The sequence below is a fragment of the Bombina bombina genome, chromosome 3, assembly GCF_027579735.1.
Source record: "Bombina bombina isolate aBomBom1 chromosome 3, aBomBom1.pri, whole genome shotgun sequence".
NCBI classification, from domain to species: domain Eukaryota; kingdom Metazoa; phylum Chordata; class Amphibia; order Anura; family Bombinatoridae; genus Bombina; species Bombina bombina.
In genome coordinates this window covers 990,907,921-990,932,055 of record NC_069501.1, presented here as the reverse complement: position 1 = coordinate 990,932,055, position 24,135 = coordinate 990,907,921, and the positions used below count along the sequence as shown (strand labels likewise).

The window sequence follows — 24,135 nt, the reverse complement described above, 5'->3', positions numbered from 1 at the left end:
ACTTCTTCAGTGCATTTTATTAGTAGTCCTCCAGAACTAGTGGAATGTCCCAGCCCTGCTAATAACTAGTCTAACTAGTTTATATCCATTAAAATATAAATTAGTGACAATGAACATTTTTTAGCCAGAGTGCCAAAACTTTTACAGGAAAACATAATTTATGTAAGAACTTACCTGATAAATTCATTTATTTCATATTGGCAAGAGTCCATGAGCTAGTGACGTATGGGATATACAATCCTACCAGGAGGGGCAAGGTTTCCCAAACCTCAAAATGCCTATAAATACACCCCTCACCACACCCACAATTCAGTTTAACGAATAGCCTAGTAGTGGGGTGATAGAAAAAGGAGTAAAAAGCATAAAAAAAGGAACTTGAAATATAATTGTGCTTTATACAAAAAAACATAACCACCATAAAAAGGGTGGGTCTCATGGACTCTTGTCAATATGAAATAAATAAATTTATCAGGTAAGTTCTTACATAAATTATATTTTCTTTCATGTAATTGGCAAGAGTCCATAAGCTAGTGACGTATGGGATATCATACCCAAGATATGGAACTCCACAGAAGAGTCACTAGAGAGGGATAAAATAAAAACAACCATTTTCCGCTTAAAAATTAAATCCACAACCAAAAGAGTAAGTTTTTCTTATAATTAAAAAGAAAAAAACTTAAAACATAAGCAGATGAATCAAACTGAAACAGCTACCTGATGGACTTTTCTACCAAAAACTGCTTCCGAAGAGGCAAATACATCAAAACGGTAGAATTTAGTAAATGTTTGCAAAGAAGACCAAGTTGCTGCTTTGCAAATCTGATCAACTGAAGCTTCATTCTTAAAAGCCCATGAAGTGGAGACTGATCTAGAAGAATGAGCTGTGATTCTCTGAGGCAGGGCCTGACCCGACTCCACATAAGCCTTATGAATCAAAAGCTTTAACCAAGATGCCAAGGAAATGGCAGAAGCTTTATGACCTTTCATAGAACCAGAAAGACAACAAATAGACTGGAAGTCTTCCTGAAATATTTAGTAGCCTCAACATAATATTTCAAAGCTCTTACAACAGCCAGAGAATGTAAGGATCTCTCCAAATAATTCTTAGGATTAGGACACAAAGAGGGGACAACAATTTCCCTATTAATGTTGTTAGAATTCACAACTTTAGGTAAAAATTTAAATGAAGTCTGCAAAACTGCTTTATCTTGATGAAAAATCAGAAAAGGTGACTCACAAGAAAGAGCAGATAATTCAGAAACTCTTCTAGCAGAAGAGGTAGCCAAAAGGAACAACACTTTCCAAGAAAGTAGTTTAATATCCAAAGAATGCATAGGCTCAAAAAGGAGGAGCCTGTAAAGCTCTCAAGACCAAATAAAGACTCCAAGGAGGAGAGATTGATTTAATGACAGGCTTGATACAAACCAAAGCCTGAACAAAACAGTGAATATCAAGAAGCTTAGCAATCTTTCTGTGAAATAAAACAGAAAGAACAGAGCTTTGTCCTTTCAGGGAACTTGCAGACAAACCTTTATCCAAACCATCCTGAAGAAACTGTAAAATTCTAGGAATTCTAAAAGAATGCCAGGATAATTTATGAAAAGAACACCATGAAATATAAGTCTTCCAAACTCGATAATAAATCTTCCTAGAATCAGATTTACGAGCCTGTAACATAGTATCAATCACTGAGTTAGAGAAACCTCTATGACTAAGCGTTCAATTTCCATACCTTCAAATTTAATGATTTGAGATCCTGATGGAAAAACGCTCTTTGAGACAGAAGATCTTGTCCTAAAGGAAGTGGCCAAGGTTGACAACTGGACATCCAGACAAGGTCCGCATACCAGAACCTGTGAGGCCATGCTGGTGCCACCAGAAACACAAACGAATGGTCCATGATGATCTTGGAGATCACTTTTGGAAGAAGAACTAGAGGCGGGAAGATATAAGGAGGTTGGTAAATCCAAGGAACTGCTAACACATCCACCAACTCCACCTGAGGATCCCTGGACAGGTACCTGGGAAGTTTCTTGTTCAGATGGGAAGACATCAGATCTTTTTCTGGAAGACCCCACATCTGAACAATCTGAAAAAAACACATCTGGAGGGAGTGACCACTCCCCCGGATGTAAAGTCTGATGGCTGAGATAATCCGCTTCCCAATTATCTACACCTTGGATATGTACCGCAGAAATTAGACAAGAGCTGGATTCTGCCCAAGCAAATATCTGAGATATTTCTTTCATAGCTAGGGGACTGCGAGTCCCACCCTGATGATTGACATATGCCACAGTTGTGACATTGTCTGAAAAGAAATAAATCGTTCTCTCTTCAATAGAGGCCAAACCTGAAGAGCCCTGAAAATAGCATGGAGCTCTAAAATATTGATTGGTAACCTCGCCTCTTGAGATTTCCAAACCCCTTGTGCTGTCAGAGATCCTCAGACAGCTCCCCAACCTGAAAGACTTGCATCTGTTGTGATTACAGTCCAGGTTGGATGATCAAAGGTAGCCCCTTGAACTATACGATGGTGGTCTAACCACCAAGTCAGAGAGAGTCGAAATTTGGGATATAAGGATGTTAATTTTGATATCTTTGTATAATCTCTGCACCATTGATTCAGCATATACGCTGGAGAGGTCTCATATGAAAACGGGCAAAGGGGATCGCGTCCGATGCTGCAGTTATGAGACCTAAAACTTCCATGCACAAAGCCACTGAAGGGAATGACTGAGACTGATGGTTCCGACAAGCTGAAACCAATTTTATTCGTCTCTTGTCTGTTAGAGACAGAGTCATGGACACTGATTCTATCTGGAAACCTAAAAAGGTGACCCATGTCTGAGGAATCAAGGAACTTTTTGGTAAATTGATCCTCCATGTCTTTGAAGAAACAACACTAGTTGATTCGTGTGAGATTCTGCAGAATGTAAAGACTGAGCCAGTACCAAGATAGCGTCCAAAAAAGGAAACACAGCAATACCCTGTTCTCTGATTACAGAGAGTAGGGCACCGAGAACCTTTGAAAAAATTCTTGGAGCTGTCACTAGGCCAAATGGAAGAGCGACAAATTGGTAATGCTTATCTAGAAAAGAGAATCTAAGAAACCGAGAGTGATCTGGATGAATCGGAATGTAAAGATATGCATCCTATAAGTCTATCGTGGACATATAATGACCTTGCTGAACAAAAGGCAGAATAGTACTTATAGTCACCATTTTGAAAGTTGGCACTCTTACAAAACGGTTCAAAATTTTCAGACAGGAGCAGTCGGTAAATCTACGCGTTTCAGCCGCCAGGGGCCTTTATCAAGTTCTTGATAAAGGCCCCTGGTGGCTGAAACGCGTAGATTTACCGACTGCTCCTGTGCACAATACTAATTTACTTGTTTGTTAAATAACAGATTGGAGACGTAAGTAGTTAGGACAGGTACATCAAGCAGCTTTTAAAAACTTGTTTTAAGCTAGCTTCATATGTGTAATTCCTGTCCCGGGACCTACTCATACCTATCCATCTGTATAATCAATAACCAATATCCCTTACAAACTTTGGATCGTATAACACTCTTGGGAATTGCAAAAGGTTATTCATACCTGAACATCCTTTGAACTACAACCCGGACCTGCTTGAATTTACACGGGGATCATTGCATCCTCCACGGCTCACAGACAGCTGCAATAACTTTCAACACCGAGGAGAGAAGAGAACTAAAATTCCGGAGTTCATTTTTACAACTCAGTTTGTATAGAACAATTGTTCCTTGGACACTGTTTGACACTGTTTACGATATAAACAGGACGACACAGGTTTTTTATATATGTGTGATGTATTTCATTTTCATTTTGCTTAGATAAAGACACATACTTACATACACATTGCGATTTTTATCGCATTTTTATGATTGTTTTTTAGATGCCGGCATCATCAATTTTATAATTCATTTTATATTCATTGTTATAATAATTCATGGAATAAATAATATTATTGTTATAAAATATAATCTAGTTATTTGGATCTATTTAGGGACCGCTTCAGTTTATTAAGATACAGTCTATTGCTATTAGCTTCTTCTAGAAATATTAATACTCATTTTTTAATCTCTAAGTTGCTCTCTGTGTGAGCGCCACCCAGAACCACTTCTTTTCCTTTTGTACTTTATTGGGTTTTATGAGGTTTTAACCCATTAACATTTTCTGGGTATAGGCATTAGAGTAGCAGAGTGTTGTATCTCTATAAACGCCCCGTTTCTTTTGCAAAACCATAGAATTCAATAGGTGATACTCCCTTCACGTCCCTCTGACATTCACTGTACTCTGAGAAGAATTGGGCTTCAAAATGCTGAGAAGCGCATATCACAGAAGAAAATCAAGCACAAACTTACTTCACCACCTCCATAGGAGGCAAAGTTTGTAAAACTGAATTGAGGGTGTGGTGAGGGGTGTATTTATAGGCATTTTGAGGTTTGGGAAACTTTGTCCCTCCTGGTAGGATTGTATATCCCATACGTCACTAGCTCATGGACTCTTGCCAATTACATGAAAGAAACAAACTTATGGATCTTAGTGGCATCACTACAAATTAGCCCTTCTTTTTTTATTGGTCATATATCCTCACAGGTATATCTGATGCCTCCTTCCTGGTTCATCCATTTAAGAAAAGTGCTGTTGATTCCTCCTAGGCTGCAGCATGCTGTGAATTATAGTTTTAATGACTGGCCCAGGAGGTAGACGAAAGCTGTCTGTTACAGTGGGCTGACATTAGGAAGGACAGGGGTGCCATAAAAAATGTGGTGTGCTAGATTGAACATGCATATGAAGAGACTTGTGAATTCTTGAAAGCTTATGGAAACACAAGCATAAAGATATTTTAATTTATGAATAAAACAAACCATCTAAAAGTGTAAAGAAAATCTTATGGAGCAGAAACAACATTTCTGAACCTGTATTTAAAACAAGCTTGAAGAACAATATTATACAGTGGTATTAGAGAGGAAATTTACTCTGTAAAATAATGATGCTAAATACCAAGGTGCATTGTTTTTAATCTGGCACCTTGCACTTACATTTGTGTACCATTAATAGTTTTCCAGACATTGCAAAAGACCTCATAGTTGAATAAATATATATAATATATATCCCTGGCAATAGAATTATTGTGGGAAAAGTGTCATTTATAAACATTTGATATGCAAAGGTGGAAGAGTTACTTTTTCTATTCAGTGCTGAATACTCTCTCATGAATCATCAATGATTTAGAAGCAGTTTATTTTGAGAGCATATTAAGACCAAATTAGGTACAAAGGATATGGGAAATGCCATAAAGGCTAACATGAATCATATAGACTACTGAAATGTATGTGCTCACAGGCTTTTACACAAACACTATTCATTCATTTTTCTTTCCAAATTTTCCACATTTTTATAATTTCCTCTGCCCTCTAGATTGGAGTATGAGATGTAGGGGCCCATTTATCAAGCTCTGTATGGAGCTTGAGGGCCCGTGTTTCTGGTGAGCCTTCAGGCTCGCCAAAAACACCGGTTATGAAGCAGCGCTCTAAAGACTGCTGCTCCATAACCTTTCCGCCTGCTCTGAGGAGGCGGTCAGACATTGCCGCAATTCAACCCGATCGAATACGATCGGGTTGATTGACACCCCTCTGCTAGCGGCCGATTGCCCGCGAATCTACAGGGGGCATGTCTCCGCATTCAGTGAGGTCTGCTGGACCTGAGTCGCACTGTCAGATCAGGTCCGACAGACCTTTGTTAAATAGGACGTAATATTTTCTTCTGGAAGGTTTAATGCAGGTCAAATCACAGGAGGACCAAAGTACCACACTCACCGCTAGTTGCACCTGCATTTCTCATTCAGACATTTCTGAGACATTCTGAAGCGAAACTTACACTCCCTAATTCATTAGATCATGTCATTTTGCATTACTGACACTAGCTAACTATGGGGTTGAGCACAATCTTGCACTTTGTTATGGGAAGGTAACGATTTTTCAACTTCAGCTGGTATTATCCGTGTGTTTTTTGTAGTCACAATCCAAAATGGCTTCTGCTGTTAATACCCCTGAAGCTTGAAATCATTACCTCCCACAAAAACAAAAACACAAAATAGTTATCTGCATCATTAATTTCGCAGTTTCGTAAATGAAAAAACGAAATGTGTGCAATTAACAAGAAACAAAGGGACGATTTATCAATGTCTGTCCAACATGATACGCTGTAGCGTATCATGTCCGACAGACATTGCAGAATGCCGACAGCATACGCAGTTCTGGTGCAGATTCGCAGCCAATCAGCCGCTAGCAGGGGTTGCCAATCAACCCAATCGTATAGGATCGGGCGGATTGATGTCCGCAGCCTCAGAGGCAGTGGACCAGTTAAGGAGCAGCGGTCAGGGGGCATCAGGGGCCATTCAGTGAATCAGTAGCCATCAATTTATCAATAATTATAAAACATTTTAATCAACCCCAAAAGGTACGTAAAGTCGCAAGCATTGCAGGCTCCCTGTTTAACTTCTGTAGCACATTATTTATACCTGGTGGCCCAGCTATTGTGTTTTTTCTCTGAGGTGTTATCAGGTTGTTTTTAATGTCAATGAATATAAAAGCTTGAATATTGTACTACCAATAATTTTACCTGTATATGTCCCCTTTTGTTGAGGACTGAGATTTTTGTTTACATAAAACCATCTGTAATTGGTGGAATTATTTATCTTGTGGGTTTGTATTTTACAATCTTATATCTTCAACTTATAGGGCCAGATAACAAGTGGAGCTGTATTTAATGTAAGTAAGCTTTTTGTGCTCATTGGATAGCACTTGTATTACAAGTCGACAGTAAGAATGTTTTTGCTTGCTCGCTAAAGCCGAATTCCGAATATTGCACGCACGTTAATGTATTCCTCTATAGAAATCAATGGAGCAAAAAAAGTAGGGGGGGGGGAACACCCTACTCACATGCAAACCCGATTGTATGTTCGCAAGTGCGCTAACCCGACATGAAAATATGAAGATTTCACATTCCAATGTTCTTCACATAGCAGAATATGTTCTATTTATTCATAAATACATATTTCTACATATATTTGAGGTGAAGCTTATATGTGTTGTAGCAGAACTGATGGTAAGGAATTACTAGAATATACAGTATTGACATTTGTGGCAGCAAAATATTTGGCTTGTGTTTTTTTCCAAAGCAATTTTATTTAAAGTTTGTTTTGTATAAATATATTGTATAGTGAAAGAACATTTTTTATATTAGTTGTGTAAAATGATTGACATTCCTGATGTTTGGAAGCCTCTCACTCTTGATTTATTTCAGCTTATTTTCTATTAATCAGAGCTATGAAATTGTTTTGGGAGAACAAAAAGAAAAACAAAAGACCAAAATATCTTCATTTGTAAATGTATTCCTATTGATTTTTAGCGCATGTATCAGAGTAGCATGAAGATACAGAATTAATAACGCCATTTGTGAAATGCTAGGAAAGACCAAAGTAAATCAGTGCCCCTTTGTGTGGACCTCTAGGAAACACACCTATTTATTATGTCAGGGCTTGACAAATCCTGGTGCCGGGGATATATGGATCCTTAAAGGGACATGAAACCCAATTTTTTTTCTTTTATAATTCAGATAGAGAATACAATTTGAAACAACTTTCTAATTTACTTCTATTATCTAATTTGTTTCATTCTCTTGGTATCATTTGCCGAAGGAGCAGCAATACACTAATGGTTTCTAACTGAACTCATAGGTGAGCCAATCACAATCGCTATATATATGCAGCCACCAATTAACAGCTGGAACCTAGGTTCTCTGCTGCTCATGAACTTGCCTAGATAAACCTTTCAGCAAAGGATAACAAGAGAAGGAAGCAAATTAAATAATAAAAGTAAATTGGAAAGTTGTTTAAAATTGTATTCTCTATCTGAATCATGAAAGAAAATGTTTGATTTTAATGTCCCTTTAACCTCTATATTTTAATCATAATTTTTTTATTTTTCTATATACATATCAAATCATGGCTCCTACAGAATGTATGACTAGCTTTTACGTATTCAGGGTGGTTCTTAAGTTTCAACTAATATTTTAATTATAGACTTTTTTTTTTACTTGTGTGGTTACATTTAATTGTTCTTTTAATCTCTTTCTCTGTGAGCCTCCTTCCATTATGTGTGTTTTTTTTTTTGTTTGTTATATATTTCTTAAACTATATGGAGTGGTTCACTGTTAATGTCTAATACTGTTTGTGTTTACCTGAAATGCATTTGGCCTCATGATTGCAGCCTCTTTAGGAAACTGCTGTTTAAAGGGACATTCTAAAGCAAACATCACACGTTCTATTTCATTATAGCATGCAATTTTTGCATTTCACAGCAAACAAAACTACTTGTGAGCCTCAAGCATCGCAGAACACTGCCAATCATTGGTAGCTACGGCTCCTGATTGGTTCACTGACTGTGGATGTTAAATACATAATTACAAATAGTCATCTAGGGTCAAGCAATTCAAAATGTTCATGCTCTATTGAACAAGTAGGTAATAGCTATTCATTTTGTCCAGCATGCCCAGGAAGCTCCCTCTCCACTCTGATGAGATTATCTAAGTGGTCTTACTAGTTCTGCAAAGTGCTCTTTCTGATGATGCTATGTATACAAAAGTATTGAAAATTATATAAAAACTAGCTTTAGGTTGCATGTATACGCTGTATTATTAATATTATTATAATATTCATTGCCTAAATGACATAAGGTCTAAACCCCCTATTCCGTCCTCCAAACTGTAATGCTTATCTAAATAAATAAGACAACACACACCATTGTTGGGAGAAAGAACCGGTCACTGTCCACGTTTATTAAATAAATGCTTTAACTAGTGCCTAAGCGTTACTCTAATTACGCTTATGCACTTAATCAACCTAATCAAAACTTGGCAACAAGTTTGTAATGAATCAACGTTGGCGGCATCTCTCCCTATCCTAGCCCCTACTAGCAGATGGTCAAGGCCCCTTCCGATACCTGCAGCGTGACAGCCGGCTGACACGCCCAATGGCACTCAGAGAGAGTTGTGATGGTGAGAGATCTTAGGCCCACATTCGCGAGGGAGGGGACCCCCAGACAGGCGCCTGGCGGGCATAACCCCTCCCTTCTTTTGGACCGTCACTCTTCTCTCCTTGTGCCCGCTCCCCAGGGCATTGACCACCCGCCTGCTGAGGCATATCCAACCAACCAAGTAAGGTGACCCCTGCCAACAGAATCGTACAACCCAATTGCCAGGGGTGGATGGCTATATTAAAGACTCGGTCTTACTGCAGGTTAGCTCAATTAAACCTACCCCTGCCGAGTCGGCTTACCCTACTCAGCCGCTTCTTTGCCGCCATTTGCTTCTTCCATGGGACGGGTGGGCGGGAAAACCTTCTCCTTGAAGTCTGGAAACCGAAAGAGGCTGAATTCACTGCTGCAGGACCCTATAAAGGCAAGAACAGACACCGCCTCTCCAAATGCAACATTGTAACAAAACATAGCTTAGCATTTCTCCAGACTTCAAGTTGGTAATCCCTTAATGTTGTTACTGGCCCACTAGAGGGCCTTCCACTATCATAAGGTCTAAACCCCCTATTCCGTCCTCCAAACTGTAATGCTTATCTAAATAAATAAGACAACACACACCATTGTTGGGAGAAAGAACCGTTCATGGTCCACGTTTATTAAATAAACGCTTTAACTAGTGCCTAAGCGTTACTCTAATTACGCTTATGCACTTAATCAACCTAATCAAAACTTGGCAACAAGTTCGTAATGAATCAACGTTGGCGGCATCTCTCCCTATCCTAGCCCCTACTAGCAGATGGTCAAGGCCCCTTCCGATACCTGCAGCGTGACACGCGGCTGACACGCCCAATGGCACTCAGAGAGAGTTGTGATGGTGAGAGATCTTCGGCCCACATTCGCGAGGGAGGGGACCCCCAGACAGGCGCCTGGCGGGCATAACCCCTCCCTTCTTTTGGACCGTCACTCTTCTCTCCTTGTGCCCGCTCCCCAGGGCATTGACCACCCGCCACAAGAGCCAGGCGAACTCTTGCCGCCAAACAAACCAACAGGCACCTATTACTTAAACAACTACAATAACAGCAACAATAATAACAATAATAACAGCAATCACATAACCCTATTTCTGAACTTTATGCAATAACCCTCAATAGGGCTCCCCTGATGTCCTTTAGAAAGATATCCAGCCCAACGTCCGTCAGGTGGACACCATCAGGCCTAAATAGGTCCTTTTTGTCGGCCGTTATAGTTTCGTGCCTGATCACGAAACCCCCCAAGCCCGTGACCGTCCTCCCCATCTCCCTGTTCACCTTTTTGCGCACGTTATATGCAGCCTTCTGCGTGACAATGTGTCTCCAATGCAGTCTAGCAACCACATTCGACCACCCCACAGTCACCTCCTTCAACCAAGTGTGCACCCAATGCACATCTGCTGACATTCTTTTAATCAGGTCCAATGCGGGCAGTGCCCCCAAATCATTCCCCCCGAGGTGCAGCACTAAAATGTTAGGCTGCCCCCACCTTCTGTGCGCGTCCTGCAAGAGCGCCGGCAAATCAGCCCACAACAATCCCCTGCACCCTAACCACCGGAAGCTTGCCTTGGACGTTGGCAATCCAAGCTGCTGTCCCTCCGGCGACCGCAGCGCCCTGATGTGAGCCCAGTGGACGTATGAATTCCCTACAATCCACACGCGAACTGTCGGGGCTTTCTCATTTACAACACCTGTTAAAAACAGAGTACACCATCATGAACTAACCCGCCAAATTTGACCAAATAAAGAACCCCAGCCACCAGTGACTCCCAGCCCAGAACTGCCACTAATTTTGCCCCTCTGTCGGTCTAATGTATGTCCTATATTGTGTAGACTTCCATCTACCGAGACGTTTAATCTCCGCTGCTGGGAGGCACTTCTGAGCCGCGCTGGTCGCTGCGCCTATTCTGAATGAATGCGGAGCAATCCTTTTGGGGTCCAACCCCGCTTTCTCAGTCTCCTTAGTGAGCACCCTACGGAATTGGAATGCGGACAATGCTGACCCGTCCTCATGTACGAAAAACAGCTCACCTCCCGCCGGTCGCGCTGACAGGTATTGTTCAACGCAACTGACCGGACAACTGTCCACACAATCCTGCTTTGTAAGTGGCAACCACGCTCCTCTGCCTTCTTGGTCAGTTTTTGACCTTGGCACGAACAATAGAAGGCCCCCGTCCGTCACCCGGACGTGCTCCAACCGTACACCCCCTGAGCCTTTCACCTTGGAAGAAGCCACGAGCTCCCCCACTCGGAGTGCTCCCGCAAATGCCACAGCAAAAGCTGCCCTAAACAACAGGCTCTCATATTCAGATTTACACACCGAAGCCACGCTCAAGGCTAACAGCCTCAGCCTGTCCTGTGTTATGGGCTCCCTTCGGTCCTTCGCCCGGGGAGCCACCCTTCCCCACCCTTTCAACACCTTCCTAACCAGAAAGGCTCCAGAGTGGTTAGCGTGACCCAGAGCTTTGTTAAAAAATGTGACAGCCGACAGTCTCCCTGCCGCACCGGCCCTACTGACCCAGTCACGCCTCAGCTGCGTCAACCAGTCTAAAATCTGCACCCTAGTAGCCCTTTGTACCTGCACGCCCTTTTGTAGACAGAAAGCTTCCCAGCTGCTCCAGTGGCTCCTGTATGCCGACCACGTCCTGGGCGCCAAAGATGCCTTAACTAACGGTAAGATGCTTGCCCAATCTTCAATAACTGCCAAAGAAAAATTAAGCACGTTAGACCCTCAACCGCTGCCATGGGAGCTGCTTCCCTAAACTGCCCCCATTTAAATCGAGAGAGTGCATCAGCGATAACGTTATGCACTCCCGGGACGTGTTTGGCGGTGAAGTGAATGTTACGCTGCAGGCAGCGCAACACCAAATGCCTCAGATAGCACACGACTGCTGGTGATGACGCGGACAACCGGTTAATGGCGTACACCACACTCATGTTGTCTGTCCAGAACACCACCGACCTATTGGCTAACTTCTCTCCCCAGATTTCAATAGCCACAACGATGGGGAATAGCTCTAACAAAGTCAGGTTTTTTATGCAACCTGACGCCACCCACTCCCGAGGCCACGGAGCTGCGCTCCATTCCCCATCCAAATATGCCCCATAACCAAAGCCGCCCGCTGCGTCCGTGAACAGGTTCAGCAAATGGTTCAGTACCGACGGCTGTCTCCATAAGCACACCCCGTTAAAACTCTGAAGGAAATGATCCCAGACTGCCAGGTCTTCCTTCACCTCAGATGTGACGAGTACCCATTTGTTGTGGCCAGTAGGGCCCTTCAACAGGCCCTCCAACCGACGGTTAAAAATCCGTCCCATAGGTATAACTCTCCCCGCGAAATTCAGTAAACTCAGCAAGGACTGGACATCCCTTACGGTGACCTTGTCCCTACTGCATGCTGCCCGTACCACCGACCGCATACGCGTCACCTTCTCCATTGGTAACCTGCATATCTCCAGCACCGTGTCGATTTCAATTCCCAAGAAAGTGAGACACGTGCACGGGCCCTGTGTTTTATCGTCCACAAGCGGGACGCCAAAACGCTTCATCATATCCTGCATAATGCCCATGAGCTGTTCACACTCTGTCGAACCCGCTCTCCCTACCAATAAGAAATCATCAAGGTAGTGGGCCAATGCTCCCCCCCTGAAGCCTTGTATACCACCCAATGGAGGAAAGAGCTGAAGCATTCGAACAGCGAGCAAGACAGGGAGCACCCCATCGGCAAGCAACGATCCACATAATATGCACCCTCAAACTTCATGCCCATCAGTCTGAAGGCCGAGGGATGCAAGGGAAGCAGTCGAAATGCTGACTCAATGTCCAGTTTCGCTAAGAGCGCGCCTGAACCGCATGCCCGAACAACGTCCAGCGCCTTATCAAACGATTGATAATGTACCGAACTTAACTCGGGGTCGATTGCGTCATTGACCGAACTTCCCTTAGGAAAGGACAGGTGGTGTATCAACCTGAACTTCCCTTCCTCCTTTTTTGGTACGACCCCCAATGGCGAGATCACCAGATCTCCCAATGGGCAATCCGCGAATGGGCCAGAGACCCTGCCCAATGCGACTTCCTTAGCCAATTTTTCCCTCACTACATGCGGGAATTCATAGGCTGTTTTGAGGTTCCTGTGCACCGCCGAACCCTTAACCATCCCAGTAATTGGAATGTGAAACCCCCCTTCCAACCCTGACCTGAGCAATTCTGCCGCCTCTCGGTCAGGTTAGTTAGCCAGCCATATCAGCATGGCCGACAACCTAAGCGGGGTTGGGGCCCTTGACCGTAACTCCAGGCTTAGGAGCCGGTTTGATCTGACCCTGCTCTCTCCTTTTTCCACACTCAGCTCCTGGGTGTGGTCCCGCGCCAAATTTGCATATGTGACGAAAGGAGCAGTTACTCCCCCTGTCACACTGCTTATCTTGGAATTTCCAACATTCCTTACCCCGTCTACCGAGCCGTGTCCCCTGGCGTTGCTGCGTCTGGCGTGCCGCCACCGGGGAGGGTGAACCTCCCTCCAGCCCCAGTTTTGACCACAGGTGCATGTCCTGAGTGCCAAAATGCAGCAAGGGGTTACCTACCATCTTTCTCCTGAAGGCCATGTCGTACTCCCACCATGCGCCTTCCTTAAACCTCGTGTGGATGTCCTCCACCGTCTCCTGGTACTTAAACAGGTTGTGCCCCTTCAAGTGCCACCTGTCTACGTAGCAAGCGGCCAAGACACGGAAGCATTTAAGCCATTCCTCGTATGTCTCCGCCCTACGCACCCTCTTAGGGCCAGACCCATCAGCCGCCCTCTCTTTCGCCCTATAAGCATCAAGGGAGAGGTCAAACACGTTAATGTATTTACCCTCCTGAATCTTCTTTACGACCTTCTGCTTTAGATGTCCGTAAAGTGAGTGTACTAAACAGGGGTAAGTATCCCCCTGCGCCGCTACCTTACGGGGCACCGGGCCCACCGGAGCCATAGAGCCCCCTGGTCCCTGTGACCCTTGAACCTCCATTGCCTGGCTTTTAACCCCTGCCCTGTCCTTAGCCTGCGCAGACGTCATCTTCTTTATCTATCTGAACATTCTGCGCTGCCCCTTTCCCACTAGGCCTAGATCCTCCCCACTGTCAGAACCAGACCCACTCGTGGAAGACCCTGTGTCAGTGTGCATACTGTCAGGTGCATTGCACTCACCATCTCCTGTCGCCTCTGCTCCTGCTGGCCCCTGCTGTGTTGCACCTAATTGACTGCTGCTGGGCCCTGCCACCACCAGGGCACTATTGGATCCCGAATCCATTCTTGCTGTCGACTGTTCCGGCACCTGCTGGGACAAAACAACTTGGGGAGTACTCCGGTCTACAGGAGGTGCATCAACAGAAGCACCCATCCTCTCCCTCCCTTCTCTCTCTTGCATGCCCAAAGCTCTAGCCACAGCACTCCTAATAGCCTGTTCCTGCCGTGCCACCTCCTGGGCGTGATCACTAAACCCAGGCAGGGGCCTAGCCTCCTGAACCTCACGCAGTGCAGCTTCTACTGCCCTCCTAATTGTGTCCTCATTCACTCCTCTTTGTGTGTGCGCCATATCATACTGCCTGTCACGCTCCATATTACCCTGTCTCAAACGTTCACCCGTCACAACCTGGCTTGACTGCTGATAACCATGCATTATCCCCGCATGGGCCCACCCCCCATGCTGACCATACCCGGCTTGAGGACCGAGTGGTAGGTCTGACCTATACATTGGCCTATCATCTCTCTCTATAGGCCCCGTTCTGCCCCTCAACACACCTTCATCCAAATGTGCCACCATTTGTGCCTCATTTGCAAAAATCCCCATATGTCCTCTATATGTGCCCCTCTCACTTGCTGCCGCAAACTCCTGGGGCCTCTGCCCAACACATACATTCAATTGTGCCTGCGCCTGTGCGCTAGTGCTAGGCCTCACATCCGATCTCATTATCACCTCAGGATCCCTTCACACCTGACCGGGATTCACCCCTGCTTGCACATGCGCACCAGCCCTTGGCCTGTCAGACATCCCCTCATCTGCGCCACGCAACTGCCGTTTTTTCTCCGCTGCGCGAGGTAAGTGCCCCCTCTCACACACCACGGGCCCTGCTGCTGCCCCTCCCGCGACCGGTAGTCTCCCCAAGTTACCTGTGGAGCTCCGGTCGCGTGAGGGTGTCTCCTTCCTGCTCCCAAGATGGCGGCCGCTACTCTCCTCCTTCTCCTCAGACGAAATCTCGAAAGGAGGAATTCTCGCGTGAGCCACCATCAGAGGGAGCCGTAACCGCTGCGCACTCCGCAATAGGCCGCACTCCCCCTACCTCACCACCGGCCACCACAACGGCCCCCGAGCCCTGCACATGGGCCACCGCGGCCCTCCCTGATAAGGACTGCGCTAAGGCCAGGACCGCCGCCATGGCTTCCGGCGGCAAGGCAGCAAACTGGTCAATGATGCCTGGTCCCAGTGAGCCCTGCATAGCCTGCGATACCTCGTGGCCCCCACTGGGCCCACCTACATTCTCCCTGTCTGCCTCCCCTGACCTCTGGGCCTGACCCTCAACACTAGGCGATCCCTCTAGGGCCCCCTCACCCTGGGTCTGCAAACTAGGGCCTCCATCCCCCAACCCACTCCCCTTCTTCCCCTTCCCCTTATTAAAACGCCTGGCTGGTGGGGACTTTTGGGGTGTGGGGGGTACCAAATCATCAGACTCAGGTTCCTGTCTTTGCTTTGCAGGTCCCTTCTTCCTGGCAGACAGCTTCACCACCTCCCTGTAACGGTTGGGAGGCACAGATTTCCTTCTGGATCTCTCCATGCTCAACTCTTTGCAGCAAAACTTCAAAAAACCTTCTCCTTGAAGTCTGGAAACCGAAAGAGGCTGAATTCACTGCTGCAGGACCCTATAAAGGTAAGAACAGACACCGCCTCTCCAAATGCAACATTGTAACAAAACATAGCTTAGCATTTCTCCAGACTTCAAGTTGGTAATCCCTTAAAGGGATAGTCTAGTCAAAATTAAACTTTAATGATTCAGATAGAGCATGCAATTTTAAGCAACTTCCTAATTTATTCCTATTATCAGTTTTTCTTCATTCTCTTGGTATCTTTATTTTAAAAAGTTGGAATATAAGCTTAGAAGCCGGCCCATTTTTGGTTCAGCACCTGGGTAGCACTTCCTGATTGGTTTCTAAATGTAGCCATCCAATCAGCAAGCTCTACCCAGGTGCTGAACTAAAAATGTGCCGGCTCCTAAGGTTTCTTTCCGGCTTTTTTAAATAAAGATACCAAGAGAATGAAGAAAATTTGATAATAGGAGTAAATTAGAAAGTTGCTTAAAATTGCATGCTCTATCTGAATCATGAACGTGTTTTTTTGACTAGACTATCCCTTTAATGTTGTTACTGGCCCACTAGAGGGCCTTCCACTATCATAAGATATTGTTGTTAACAGTTGGTCACATCCCCTCTCCCAACAGTCCCATTTTACAGATGCAAAGGAAAAGATATTCCAAAATCCAAACCTTTTATTGTCTTAAAGGGATAGAAAGGTCAATATTGAATTGTGCATGGGTGCATTTCAGTTTGAAGTAGAAGGATTTTTGCAATATACGTCGATTAGCAAAAATGCTTCTAGTAAAAGTCATTACTGTTTTTCTGCATCATACGCACATATTCTGTGAGGGCCGTGCACCAGTATTCAAACACCGTGCTTGCTCAGAGAGGCGACTGTGGTGTGCATTGTTTCTGAAGATGTATTTTGTGCTAATGCTGACTCTCTGAGAAAAGTGTGGTGTTTGAATACTGCTGCCCAGGCCCTCACAGGATATGTGCGTATGCCGCAGAAAACAGTTATAACTTTTATTCAGAGCTTTTTCCCGGGAGGCACAAAAACGTGTGCATAGGGTCACATGTGACGCTCTCTGGTTTTGAGCATGCAATTTTATCTTTTAGAATGTCTTTTTAAATGTTATGTCTTTCCTTTTTTTTATTGTAAGACAAAACTAAAAGCTCCGGAGCACGGATATTGGTAAAAATATAATTAGTAAAAAAAATCCTTTATAATTTAATGCATGGAAACAAATTATAGTAGAAACATCACTTGCATAACTACCAAAAGCTTTAAAAAGACATAAAACCCAAAATATGTTCTTTCATGATTCAGATAGCATGCAATTGCAATTTGAAACAACTTTCCAATTTACTTCTATTATCAAATTTTCTTCGTTCTCTTGGTATTTTTTGTTAAAAAGGAGGAATGTAAGCTCAGGGGCGATCGTGTGTCTGGAGCACTATATAGCAGCAGGAATGTTATTCATTTGCAAGAGAACTAAAGGGAAGCACTGTTTTCTGCTATGTAGTGCTCCAGGCACCTTCCTAGGTATTTGTTCAACAAAGAGCACCATAGGAACAAAGCAAATTTGATAATAGAAGAAAATTGGAAACTTTTTAAAAATTGTATGCTCTGAATCACAAAAGGGGAGAGAGAGAGTGTTTTTTTTAATGAAATATCACTGACATCTGGCACAGGCTGTTCAATTTAACAATAAACACCTTGAGATTTTTATGTAACATGTTTAATTGTGCATAATGATACAGCTTTGCAATGTATTTTCATTATTTATTCTTCTACCTTTCTATGTAAATTAGCTCTGAAACTAAAGCAAGTTCTAACTATCAGACCTTGACATGTACCTGCTGACTTATCATGCCAAACCCTGCTACATATCTGTCTGCAACTGGCTTTATCAGATATCTATTGCAAAACAATTCACGTTATACTAAATCTATGACAGTGGCTTGCTTTGTTGTCTGTGGACTAAAGCCCAGATTGGCTCTTTCGAATAAGGCAAATGGGGGGTGGAATTTGGCTAGTGAACAATAATTACAGTAAAAAGGATGTTAATTTGTTTTAAAACATTAAGACTTGGCTGATATGTTATTTTATAGCAAAACAACAGAAATGCCTTGTAATGACAAGTTAATAACTGTCCCTTTAAATTAGTAATGGAATACTGGTTAAACTAATGGACGATGTTATGACCTGGAATGGTTGTTTAAAGGGACATAAAACCCCAAATTTTTCTTTCACGATTCAGATAAACAATTATAAACAATTTTCTAATTTACTTCTATTAACAATTTCTTCATTTTCTTGTTATCCTTTGTTAAAAAAGCAGGGAGGTTTGTTCAGAAGTGTGCACGAGTATGCAGCAATATTTCCTGTTATATACGACTCCAGACATGTGCACGCTACCTATCTAGGTATCTCTTCAACAAAGAATAACATGAGTACTATGCAAATTTGATCATAAAAGTACATTGGAAACTTTTTTTTTAAAGTCGCGTTCTCTATCTTAATCATAAAAGAAAATATTCAGGTTTCATGCCCTTTAAGATCACATAGACTTACTACTGAAAAATTGCTCTGCTGTTAGGGCATCTTCCCTTTAAATACAATGTGTTAAAGATATACTAATGTAAAACCATGCAAATGGGATTACCTGGAAATGCATTTTAAGAGCCAAATGACAAGTCTATTTCTGAACATATTGTGAGTAACAGTGTGTGATAATGACATTATTCATGGATTCTATAAACTGTAACTGGCTTTGAAGCACAGCTGCCGTTAGGAGCAGAAGTTTGCAATTTAATTACTGTTTGACTTCCTTCATTGGCTGTAAAACTGCAGCATTTTGCTCTAGGGAATACTAACATTAATTTTGAAAAAGTGAAGCAGGGTATCCTAGCAATAGAGAGAGTGAAATTTAATTTAAGAATATTTACTAAGTAGAGGCTCCTTTTCCACTTCAGCTTTAGATCTTCTGCCAAAACAAAATCCAAATATAGACTGGGCAGAGATTCACGGTGTCTGTAAATTATACAGTTTGTCATTCTTATGCCCTTAAAGGTTGAGGTTCCCATAAACACAATTATCATCATTTTTGCATAGCACTTTTTGTAAGCAATAAAATGGAAATGTAGAAGCAGCTACAGTCAGCCTAGGCTTATTGAGAATTCCCTTAAAGGGACATTCTACTGCAAAGTATTTCATGCTCTAATTCATTAGTTCATGGAAATTTTCCATTAGTGACTCAAGTTTACTGTATGTTTAACCCCTGCTAAGGTTTTAAACCAATAAGTAAATCCCACTCGGGAGCTATAAGCACTGCAGTTCCCATGCAGAACATGATCATTGACTGGCGGTTGTATGTTACTGCCTCTCACAGGCCGGCGTGTTCTGGTCATCATGTGCAAGACATGAATTTCCCAAGTGGCGCTATATTTATGGAATTAGCTAATAACTCCCAATGTTTTAACAAAGACTTGTAGGTGGGATGTGAGAGAAGGGAGAGGCATCTGCATATTATTGTCCTAGTGCCCTCCCAGATGAAACCATCTTTATGTGCTGGCGCAAATAGACCCAACAATAAAGCAAGCTTTATGTTCTTTTATAAAGTAAGCTTTATGTGCTTATATAAAGTAAGGTTTATGTGCCTTTATAGAGTAAGGTTTATGTGCCTTTATAGAGTAAGGTTTATGTGCTTATATAAAGTAAGCTTTATGTGCTCATATAAAGTAAGCTTTATGTGCCTTTATAGAGTAAGTTTTATGTTCCTTTATAAAGTAATCTTTATCATGAGATGCAGGACACAGCATACAAGGTACAACACTATTTTATTGCAGAGCATAGAAGTAAACAGCTTGTACAACACATCTAACTGCAACATAGACAATCAATCCCCTAAACCATGCCCCCACTCTCATCACATCTTCCCCCTTTTCAAAGGACAAAGCATACATTTTTTCCCCCTTTTTGAATACATCAAATAACAAGGTATACAAGAAGCATACAGAAAATATTTGTTTAGTATACAACAAATAAGTTAAAGAGGATATACATAAACAACATGAAATAAAATCCTGACTTGAACAACGGGTTAGACTACCCTAGTCCACAGTGACCATGGGATTATTCTGCCCATACTTCCAGTCACTGCTCTAACTAGTGCTAATCTGGATATCGGGCTGGAAGTTTCACCACCCTTGCACTTGATGTCATTTTACATGAACTGCCCTCTGATACAGAAGAAGGTGATTGAGAGTCTGCTGGAAGCAAAGACATATCCCCGCTGTGATCTTGCTGAGGGGAAGGCACCCCTCTTAAAACAGGGGATCCACCGGCAGTGGTACTGAGGCATCCAGTCCCAAACTCTCAGGTACTGGCTGAAGATGTTTTCGATTATCGACGTTCGATTGTCCTTCCATCAGTAAGGACTACATAAGACCTTGGTTCTGGAGAGCGTCCAATTACCGTAGCAGGCGTCTTCCATTTCTTCTCATCATCCAGTTTAACTCTGACACTTTGTCCCACATTCAGCTCCTGCAAGGGCCTCACAGAGTGTTTCCTGTGTGGTGTGAATCTGATGTTCTAGCATCAGCTGTGCCGGGCTAAAACCCGTGGCTTGAATGGGAGTCGCCCTATAGGCCAAGAGGGCTAGGTACGGCTCAGATTGCATCAAAATGAACTTTGTTGTTTGAACTGCCCTTTCAGCCATTCCATTGGCCTGCGGGTAATGTGGACTCGGCGTAGAATGGACAAAATCATATTCACTGCTGAAAGAACTGAACTCCGTGGAAGCAAACTGCATTCCGTTATCACTCACTAACTCCATTGGTATTCCCCACCGGGCGAACAAGCTCTTGAGACGAGTGATAACGAATTGACTTGTGATCTCATTCAAGGGTGAAATCACCAAATACCTGGGATAGTAGTCAATCACGACTAGGTACTTTTTCCCGTGCAGTTTGCACAAATCAGCAGCTATTTTCTGCCACTGGCCTGCAGGCAACGGAGTAGAAATCAAGGGCTCCCTTCTCTGAGTAGGCCGACGTTCCCAGCAAAAGGCACATATTGACACATGGCTTGCGATGTCGGAACTTATCCCAGGCCACCATACTGCTGTAGCTGCCCTTTTTCTGCACTTTGTAATGCCCAAGTGGCCATCATGAATCCTGCTTAACATCTCCTGCCGTATGCTAACAGGAATAACAATGCGGTCCTGGAACAGCACCAACCCATCCAGTTCCATGAGCTGCTACCTTTATGACTGGTAAGAACTTGAAGACATCCAGGCTGCCCGGCTCTCGGGCCAACCTTCTTTTAGTTACTTAATAACTTCTTGAAGGTCAATATCTAACTATGTCTCCTTTCTTATTTGTTCTAGCTTCCCTGACAAAATGGATTTGGATGCCAGAACTGAATCTACATACACTTTCACATCTGATTCCGTTGAAGATTCTTCAGCAGCAGCCAGCGGGAGCCTGGAAACTGTATCTGCCACTACCAGCTGTTTCCCCGGCACATGCAATGCCTGAACGTTGAACCTGAGCAGCCTCATCAGAAGTCTCTGGCATCGTAGGGGTGTTTTGTCAATATCATAGGAGTTGATTAGAGGGACTAGTGGTTTATGGTCAGTCTCCAAACCCACAAGGTAATGCTGGAAGCGCTTGCAGGCCCAAACTGTAGCCAGGCACTCTTTCTCAATTTGGGTGTATTTCGACTGTTTGTGCTCATTCAACTGCAGGAGGGCGGCCCCTAACCCATAACTGCTTGTATCAGCACTAACCACAGTCTTTTTAGAAAGGTCGTAGAACCCCAACACTGGGGCAGACCCCCAGCAGGGACTTGACCTGCACAAAAGATTATTCCTGTGAAGGTCCCCAGACCCAGGCAACATCTTTCTTTAACAACTCTGTGATAGGGTGTAGTATTGTGGATATATCTGGAAGGAACCTGCCCACATAATTCACAAGGCCCAATATTTGTCTCAGCTCATGTACATCAGAAGGACTTTTCATCTGTTCAATAGCAAGGATTTTATCAGGGTCCGGCTTCATGCCATCCCTATTGATAATATGCCCAAATTAACATAACTCAGCCTTCCTAAAATGGCATTTCTCCTTATTTAATTTCAGCCTGGACTCTCTAATGGTCTGCAGTACACAGCTCAATCGCTGATCATGTTCTTCCAATGTAGACCCATACACCAAAATGTCATCCATGATGACTGCCGTGCCCTTGTGGTCCCTTAGGAGAGAACTAATCTCTCTTTGAAAGATTTCAGGAGCAGAGGATATCCCGAAGGGAAGTCTGCAGAAGCAAAACCAACCTACCTTTGTAATGAAGGTAGTCAGTTTGCAGCACTTTGGATCTAGAGGTATCTGCCAGAAGCCGCTGGAAGCATCCAGTGTAGAGAAGAACTTCGCCCCAGCCAATTTCAGAGCCATGTCTTCAAGTGTCGGCAGCACATATCTTTCTCTCTTTACCGCCTCATTCAGCCTTTTCAAGTCTACGCAGATGCGTACCTTCCCGTTTTTCTTTGCAACAGGCACAATGGGGGCACACCAGTCAGTTGCTTCAACAACCTCTTCAATAACTCCCATATTCTTCATAAGCAGAAGTTCTTTCTCCACTTGAGGCATGAGCGGGAACAGAATTCTACAAGGAGTGGTAATGCTGTATGGGACTGCGTCACCTTTAAGTGATATTCGGACTGGGTTGCAATTCAGTAGGCCCAAATCACCAAACATGTCTTCTGAAACCTCATTCACTCTGGCGACCAGGCCCAAACAACAGGCTGCTTTTCTGCTCAATAGGTTGTTAACACACTGACCTCTAATCACATGTACCCACATGGTGAATTTCCTCTGCTTGTATTCGTAGCTGGCAAGAAATTTCCCCGCACAATCGATGCGGCCACCAGGACTATGAACTTTTGTTGTAACTTTCGCCAGCTGAGGCTGTCGAGGCAGTTTTATAAATGCTGCAAGGGACATAACAGTGATGTCTGCTCTTGTTTCAATCTTAAAGGCAACTTTGGCTCCCATTACAGTAAGAGTAACCCCCCAATCCTCATCTGAACCAGACCGTTCAACAACAGACCCTACAAAGGACACTTCTTGACCCTCCTGGTCACTATCCACTTGCATCTCCTTAATGTATTCCGTTTTACACTCCACTTCAAAATGGCCCATTTGGTTACATTTTCTTTAGCAGGGCATGCGACACTCTGATCATGGGTACGGTTACACCATGTGCAGCGAGCATGCTGCGCCCATCTGCTTCTGGGCCTATCTGTTGCCCTTGGTCTACCGCTCACACTGTGCCTTTCACTAGCAGCTCTCCTGAACTGCTGCACTTCATCCACAATACTCTCGGACCTCAGATCAGCACTTTGCTTTTTCACCAGTTCACTCTGGGGGGCCATCCTAATAGCCCCATCCAATGTTAAATCAGGCTCTAACTGCAGCTTCAGTGAGACTTCAGCATCTGCAATTCCAATAACTATTCTGTCTCTGATTTGCTCTTCTTTAGCAACACCAAACTCACAGAATTCAGCTAGTTCATACAGGCTGCACACAAATGACTCCACGGATTCTGCCGCACGCTGAGCGGCCAAAATGTCGTCCATGACGACTGCAGGCTGAGAGAAATCAAACGGCTCAGGTGGGGTAAACTTCGACATTGTCATTAATCAGGAAACAGAAGCGCAGACAAGAACTTCTGACACCATGTCATGAGATGCAGGACACAGCATAGAAGGTACAACACTATTTTATTGCAGAGCATAGAAGTAAACAGCTTGTACAACACATCTAACTTGGTAAGTGCGACATAGACAATCAATGCCCTAAACCACGACCCCATCCGGTGACGTCACTTCCCACTCTCATCACAAGCTTTTTGTGCCTTTATAGAGCCTTTATAGAGTAAGCTTTATGTGCTTATATAAAGTAAGCTTAGCTTTATGTGCCTTTATTACATAATAGCAAAACAATATGTTCTGGATGGCTAGTGGCTTATGTCCTCTCAAAATGTTTCCACAAAAGTTATTAAGTTTAAGTTAAAAAACAACAACTTTGTTTGTGCACACTGCCATATTATAGCTTTCCTTTAATACAGAGGATTCTGAATAATATAGAATGTTTTTGCAGTGGGCATTACTTTGCGTGGGCCAGGAAGCATTGTCAAACAGAAAATGTTTGCCATAGA

At 43.5% G+C, this 24,135-nt stretch overlaps 1 protein-coding gene across 5 annotated transcripts in view; it reads left to right on the top strand.

The window, feature by feature from the left end:
- The window catches only part of DGKA (diacylglycerol kinase alpha), a 389,538-nt gene that overhangs the window by 23,108 nt on the left and 342,295 nt on the right, over nt 1–24,135 (top strand). For 3 of the 5 annotated variants that reach the window (XM_053708121.1, XM_053708126.1, XM_053708122.1), the window contains exon 2: nt 15,820–15,991. The exons of the other annotated variants lie outside the window; for them this stretch is intronic. The gene's annotated coding sequence lies outside the window, so the exon portion shown is untranslated. The remainder of the gene's footprint in view (nt 1–15,819; nt 15,992–24,135) is intronic. 5 annotated transcript variants of the gene reach the window in all.